The 7,283-nt window shown below is 36.9% G+C and overlaps 1 non-coding gene across 1 annotated transcript; it reads right to left on the bottom strand.

The window, feature by feature from the left end:
* Positions 1-2,025: 2,025 nt before the first annotated feature.
* Positions 2,026-2,107, bottom strand: trnal-aag (transfer RNA leucine (anticodon AAG)). The gene has a single exon. It is a non-coding gene; the product is annotated as a tRNA-Leu (tRNA).
* Between the last annotated feature and the right edge of the window lie 5,176 nt (positions 2,108-7,283).

Here is a 7,283-nt window from a genome sequence, read left to right as displayed (position 1 = left end):
TAAAAACTAAAAACTGCAAAGTCCTTGCTGCACTTCAGCTGGTACCTTGCAAACATCCTCATACCAGCAGCAAGATTACGTGAACATTTTCGCGCCACTAAGGCGACACATCTGTTTAACAACAGGCTGTGAGAGGGATGTGGACCAAACGACACAAAATTATCCACAAAGAAAACAGATGTACTCCATTGTGTTCAGAGAGCGCTGCTCTTCCTGTTTATCCCGAAACCGTCGCACCATAATGACGTAAGCGTGCTCCGGCACGAATGCTGAAACCCTATATGTGAGTTCAGGCCAGAGGGGGAGTGGGAAGGGGACAATCGTACTCTGGCCCGATTCATGGCAACCGTGCCTAGTGTGAGTACACCCATAGACTTCAGCTCAACATTTAACTTAAGTTCACTTTGCTGATACACAAGCAGCAAAGCCCAGCTCAAACCACGTCATCAAGTTTACTGATGACCTGTCCATGGTGGGTCTTATAAGCAAAGGAGATGAATCAGCGTAGAGAGAGGAGATGCATCGGCTAGTGGACTGGTGTAAAGTTAACAAACTATCCCTGAATGTGGACAAAACTAAAGAGATGGTTGTTGACTTTAGGAGATCACATGCAGCGGATCGTGAGGACAGCTGTAAAGATCATTGGAGTCTATTTCCCCTCTATCACAGACGTTTAGTCCACACTCTGCATTTGGAAACCCATCACGATTACTAGTGACCCCACACACCCCTCAAACCAGCTCTTCACCCTCCTGCCGACCGATAGAAGGTACAGAAGCATTCGGACCCTCACGGTCAGATTACAGGACAGTCTCTTCCCTCGAGTCATCAGACTCCTCAACTCCACGTTAACTGACCTGACAACTACACTCACACATATACACCGCTACTAAAAATACCTGAATCACAAACACATGAAACCCAACTTGCATACTTTGCACATCCGCACATTTGCATAAATTGACCTCAAAATTGTGCCTTGTCTATTAATATTGTGACCTGTTCTATGTACAAAAAAAAAAAAGTATATATATATATATATATATATATATATATATATATGTTTGTGTGTGTGTTTGTGTGTTTTGTAATGTCCCAGGCTGTTGCACGGTTTCATTCTAGGAATGCACACACTCACTTTATGTAGTCTGTATTTTTTTTTATGTTCAACTTTTTACTTTACTTTTAGTTTTAGTATTATGTTAGATTATTTAAGATATTTTAATTATGTATATTGTTTTGCACAGTACAATTTGAGATTTGTAGTTAATGTTGTTGTGTAGCACCTTGGTCCTGGAGAAACGCTGTTTCCTTTCACGGTGTATGAGCTGTATAGAGCTGAAACGATATTAAAGCCTCTCTGACTCTGACTCATTGCTCATATCTTAGAATTGGGATTTTCTAAGACAAATGATGCGAAATTATGTGAAAATATTTGTATCTGTATAAAAGAGCATTAGTACAAACTTTGTACACATTTATAACATGAAAATAGTTCAACATTTTTTATAAAACTGTAAAGATTAAATAATAATAGTAATAATAATAATAATAAAGTAAAGACAGACAATCACAATATTCATTAATATTATCCTTTATATTACATATATATATATATATATATATATATATATATATATATATATATATATATAATATGTGTGAAGTGAAAGTGAAAGTGACATTCAGCCAAGTATGGTGACCCATAGCCTACTCAGAATTTGTGCTCTGCATTTAACCCATCCGAAATGCACACACACAGAGCAGTGAACACACACAGACACACTGTGAGCACACACCCGGAGCAGTGGGAAGCCATTTATGCTGCGGCGCCCGGGGAGCAGTTGGGGGTTAGATGCCTTGCTCAAGGGCACCAAAGTCATGGTATTGAAGGTGGAGAGAGAGCTGTTCATTCACTACCGCCACCCACAATTCCGTCCGGCCCGAGACTCGAACTCACAACCCTTTGATTGGGAGTCCGACGCTCTAACCATTAGGCCACGACTTCCCCAAAAAAGGCTTTCCTGGCAGCGGTGGGATTCGAACCCACGCCCCCGAAGAGACTGGAGCCTTAATCCAGCGCCTTAGACCACTCGGCCACGCTACCTTGTTTTTTGTGTATGTGTGTGTGTATATATATATATATATATATATGTATGTATGTATTATTACATCACAGGTGTTAATGATTTCATGAATATGAACACATTTGGATTTTCTTGTTCATGGTTATGAGTGCTGAACTTCTTCTGAACCATAAAGTGACATTTGTGGCCGTTCTGTCGGCTGATGTGTTTGATTCAGTCACTTTGTGCTTGTATTTAAAATGAACTGAGATCTATAAAGATTGATGCATTTAGAAACAAATAAAATAAAAATTGTGTGCATTGTTTCTTGGTCTTGTAAATTACTCAAAATTTCAGAAAATTATATGCACGTCTTTATAAATGAGGCCCTAGAACTCAAGCTCATATTTTTTTTTATTGAATATCAATCAGTGAATTATGAAAACACCTGCAGAAGATGGAAATTAAGACACAAGACTGTGTAATCAAATTGTGAGTCTCAAACACTGAAACAGATCACTGTTGGTTTCTCTGTGTGTTGACTCTGTGTAGTTTTACTGTATCATGAAGCTCCTGTGAGGATGCTGAACATCTGCTGATGGAGCTGCTCTATTCTGAGAGGAACACAATCACTCAAATATGAGTTTGACTGTTTGACTCTTTATTCTCTGAAATGAGTCAGTTGTGTTGGACTGATGGAGAGATGAGGTTTGTTCACACTGAGACTCTAAGCAGTCATACTGACCTTCTGAATGATTGAATCAACTGTTGATCTGTGAATGATTCATCACGAACATCAGATGAGAGAATCAGATGAGCCAGACAATAAGTTACTGGCCTGACTTGATCATGAGTCAGTGAGTCTTTTACAATAATGTCCTTCAGAGCTTCAGTCAAATACAGACATCAAAATATTATAAAGAGAGGGGAAATATTGGAAAATTGTTTACATTCGTGATGCCAAGTTTTGCAAGAACAAGCAGCACACATTTATTTGTTCTTCTAGACAATGTGAAATCTAGTAATTTACAGTAAAATTGTATGTTTTATTGGTATTGTCAACACAGTTTGTCACTTTTTAACTCCACCAGACAATCACGTGAACTCTGATGCAATTCAACTCGTGTCATGAATAGGTAATCAGATTCACATATTGATCAATAATATAAAAATATACAAGAGTGTGATTATAATTAATAATTTATGGGAGTAGTAGCAATTATATTTTGGGTGAGCTGTTCGGGGTCTGTGAGACCCCAGCTATAGAACATGATAAAATTCAGTAGAGGTGTGACGTGCATTCAGTTTCTGTCTGGTGCTCAGGTTATTCTAAACTATTCTACTGAATCCTAAATAAATACACACACCCACACACCCACACACACAACCAAGTTCAATGAAACAAGAGTCATGCAAAGGGCCGATTTTTTCAAACCATTTGTCCTGACCTTCTGATATTATATGATGTTCTAAGCTTCAAACTTCATCAATCACATGGTATTGCTATTTTAATACAAGCATCGGCACAATGTGTGATACAATAGTGTTTTGAAAACTGTGTCGGAGCATCGGTATCAATTGTCCCATCACTAGATTTTGACCCATTGCTTGGTTTTGACTACTCTCTCCTTGTTTCTACTATTAGATCTCTGCTTCTCAACTTTATCATACAACTAAATAGTCTCTGAAATGTTTGATATGCTGAGTGATTGTGTTGTTTGTGATCCTCTCATCAGCAGCTGCAGTGTCTCTCAGCTGTATCAGTGCAGTCACTGTGACTCTGACTGACGGAGGTTTTTGTACGACTCTTTATCACATAGCTACTACTGATCCAGTGTCCACGCAGACAGTAATAATCTCCTGTATCTTCAGTCTGGCGAGAGAGAAATCAGTTCTGGATCCACTGCCACTGAATCTAGAAGTGTGTTTGAATCTCTTTGGACTGCATAACGAATGAGTTTAGGAGCTTCTCCAGGTTTCTGCTGGTATCATTTGAGTTTTTGGCCCCGCTTACACCTGCCATTAAAGGAAGATGTTTTGGTCAATCACATCATAGGTAAACATTTGTTTTACATGTTTTGTTTTATATGCATCCGACCACATGAGCGTCTTCACTACAAGCACAATCCAGTCTACCTCTGGAAGGTCAAAAGTGGACAAACTCAACACATTTTACACTTGTTTACACTTGTATTAAGCTTTTGTCCACTTGTGATAAGATCAATGAAAAGGCATCTTAATATCAGGTGTAAACAGTACAGGTTCTGTACAGACACTGATTACTGCAATCTATGAATCCATTGTGAGTCTTTGTGTGTAATTTTTATATTCAGCTTTTGACTGCAGTGCTGTGGATGATTGATTATTTTTTTAGATGTTGTGCATGAAAATTGTATTTTGTTCAGCCACTATAGCTACAAGATCACTTTCTACAAGCTACAGCGATCACAAAAATGGACTTTATAATTGAAGAAGGGGATGGATGCTGAGCAGTGTTGTGGGTAACGCATTACAAAGTAACGCGTTAGAGTACTCTAATTACTTTTTTCCTGAAATGTGTAACTTAACGCGTTAGTTCCGTGCGTAAGTAATCAGTAACTTCGTTATTTTTTTTTAAAAAGTAATCCGTTATTTTAAGGAAAGGAAAATCCCGACTGCAGCCTGCTTTTTGTCAGACAGTAGTCCTAGGTCTACTGTGCCATCTGCGGATGTATCAGCGGAGCCGAAGCTCTGTGATCGTAAAGTCAATGGCTGTGATGCGTCTGTGCCCTGCGCCTGACCCTGTGTGTGTGTGTGGGTTTTTTTTTTTTTTTCGAACTCCCGGCAAGATGGCAGAGAGGACAGCGTTTGGTTTATGGAAGTACGCACATTATTTTAAATTTGTCAACAAAAAGAAAAGAACATAACGGGAAAATGCACACTCTGCTTTGGTGAAAAGCTTCTGTCGACCGCCAAAAATTCTACCTCAAATTTAACGCTACGTTTTAATCACTACTTTGAAGAGTAAATGTAAGAGGACTGTGTTAAAGCGAATTTAGGCTTGTGACTGTGAGTGACACTTTAATAATAATTAGTTCGGCTATTAAGCGATTTGTCATTTGCCTGTGTGGCAGTGAAGGATTTAATTTGTTTTGTTATCATTTTTGTTTGACAGTAAGCAGTTAATTTCTTTTAGATCGTTGGCTGGCTGGTTGTTCATCATTTCTAAATGGATTTAAATCTGCAAGCCTGTTTAAGGTTGTGTTTACAAGTAAGCATATTTGTACTTTGATAACTGCATTATTTAAAGTTAAAGAAAAATCAGGAGTTATCTTGTGGTGCTCATAATATACAGTAGCCTAAGCTACTCGGGCTGGGTAACGTTAGGTGCGAATTTTGATTAATAATATGTTCTGTGATAATAAATAAATAAAACGCCATGTGGAATAGCTTATTGCTGACTGTCTTTCCTGTTATTGTTATCCTGCAGTGTTAATTTAGTCGGATGACTGACGTTATTCATTGTCGGGAGTCACGACTTCTAGGTGCATTTAAAGGGGCCGGGGGCTGTGTCTGTCGTGTGTGAGCCGCTGCAAACGGCTTTTAATTTTTGGTAACGCATGAGTACTCTAACGCGTTACTTTTATGAATAGGTAACGCTGTATCATAACTGATTACTTTTAATTGATGGTAACGTTGTAACCTAACTAACTACTTTCCAAAGTAACTATACCCAACACTGATACCCAACAAGAGAGAGAATATCATGCTGAACTCAGGGAAGCAGCTACATGTGTGCAGGAACATTTTAGTAAATTTGGTGGACATCTGCTGATAAACAAACAGTGAATTCAGCTGGGGTTTAGTCATGGGGTAGAAAAATTGAAAGAGATGTTATTTTTCTGATGCACAGGCACTGATTATTGTAATCTTTCCTTTCTTTCTTAGAAGTTTGTGTGTATATATATATATATATATATATATATATATATATATATATATATATATATATATATATATATATATATATATTATACAAACATTGTTACAGTAGATAAAGTCCAGTGCCAATAAAGATATACAAAATTGTAAATGTTTATAAACATTTACAAATGATGAATAGTTTCCACTTTAGATTGGGTATTGCAAAAAACATTGACAAATAATTAATAAATGATTTGTAAATGAAGTTGTGCAAATAGTAAGTCTACTCAACAAACCAAAACCAAATATATGACCTTTACAGACTGTGATTATGAGTTAATGAATATATTAACTATTAAATAATTTGTTAAGTGATTAAAATGTCTAATTAATTTAAAATTAACAAGCACATTGACATATTTCTTATATGTTAATATAATCGAGTAATGATTAGCTAAACATTATATAATATTTGTTAAATATTTATTAATGAAAGTTATTATAAAGTGTTACCACTGATTAAATACACACACACACAAACACAAAGGTCATTCTTTTTTAATTATTTAAATATTTTGGGTTGTTTCTGGGGTGGACATTTTGATTTAACCCTTCAAGTCCCTCAACAATATTTCAATTAGTCTGAGGTCTGGACTCTGATGATCATTAAAACCTTTCATTTCATTCTTCTCAGACATTCCTCTTGCATGATTAATGTCACAATTACCTTTGACTTTTCTGTCCAGAGCACATTGTTCCAGTCATTTAGTCCTCATACAGATCAGGATAGAGCAGATAGATCTGATATTCAAATGTTCATGTTAGTAAATTAATACACAAATAAATAGTTAATTTTAATATCCGTATGCCATAATGTGAAATAATGTGAAAATGTGTTACTTTTTTAGTCACTGTGTTGTTTGTGATCCTCTCATCAGCAGCTGCAGTGTCTCTCAGCTGTATCAGTGCAGTCACTGTGACTCTGACTGACGGAGGTTTTTGTACGACTCTTTATCACTGTGTGAACACATAGCTACTAGGACAGTGTACACTCATACAGTAATAATCTCCTGTATCCAGGGCCGCGGGAAGTAATTTTGAACAGGGGGTGCTGTGAATTTTTTTTTTTTACAAAAAACCTATGAGCCTATAGGCCTATTTAAAATACATTTTAAAAATATATACATTGAGATTTACTACTTTATTGTCATATACACTTCAGTGCACAGCCAGCCAGGGTCTGAAACACACAGACATCGGTTCTCAGATATGCGCAATGCGCTATTAATCTGAAGCAGAAGCAGAATCAGAAAT

The sequence above is a fragment of the Carassius auratus genome, chromosome 25 (assembly GCF_003368295.1).
Source record: "Carassius auratus strain Wakin chromosome 25, ASM336829v1, whole genome shotgun sequence".
Taxonomy (NCBI): domain Eukaryota; kingdom Metazoa; phylum Chordata; class Actinopteri; order Cypriniformes; family Cyprinidae; genus Carassius; species Carassius auratus.
Note: the sequence above shows the minus strand (reverse complement) of the source record. Positions and strands in the feature narration are given on the sequence as shown.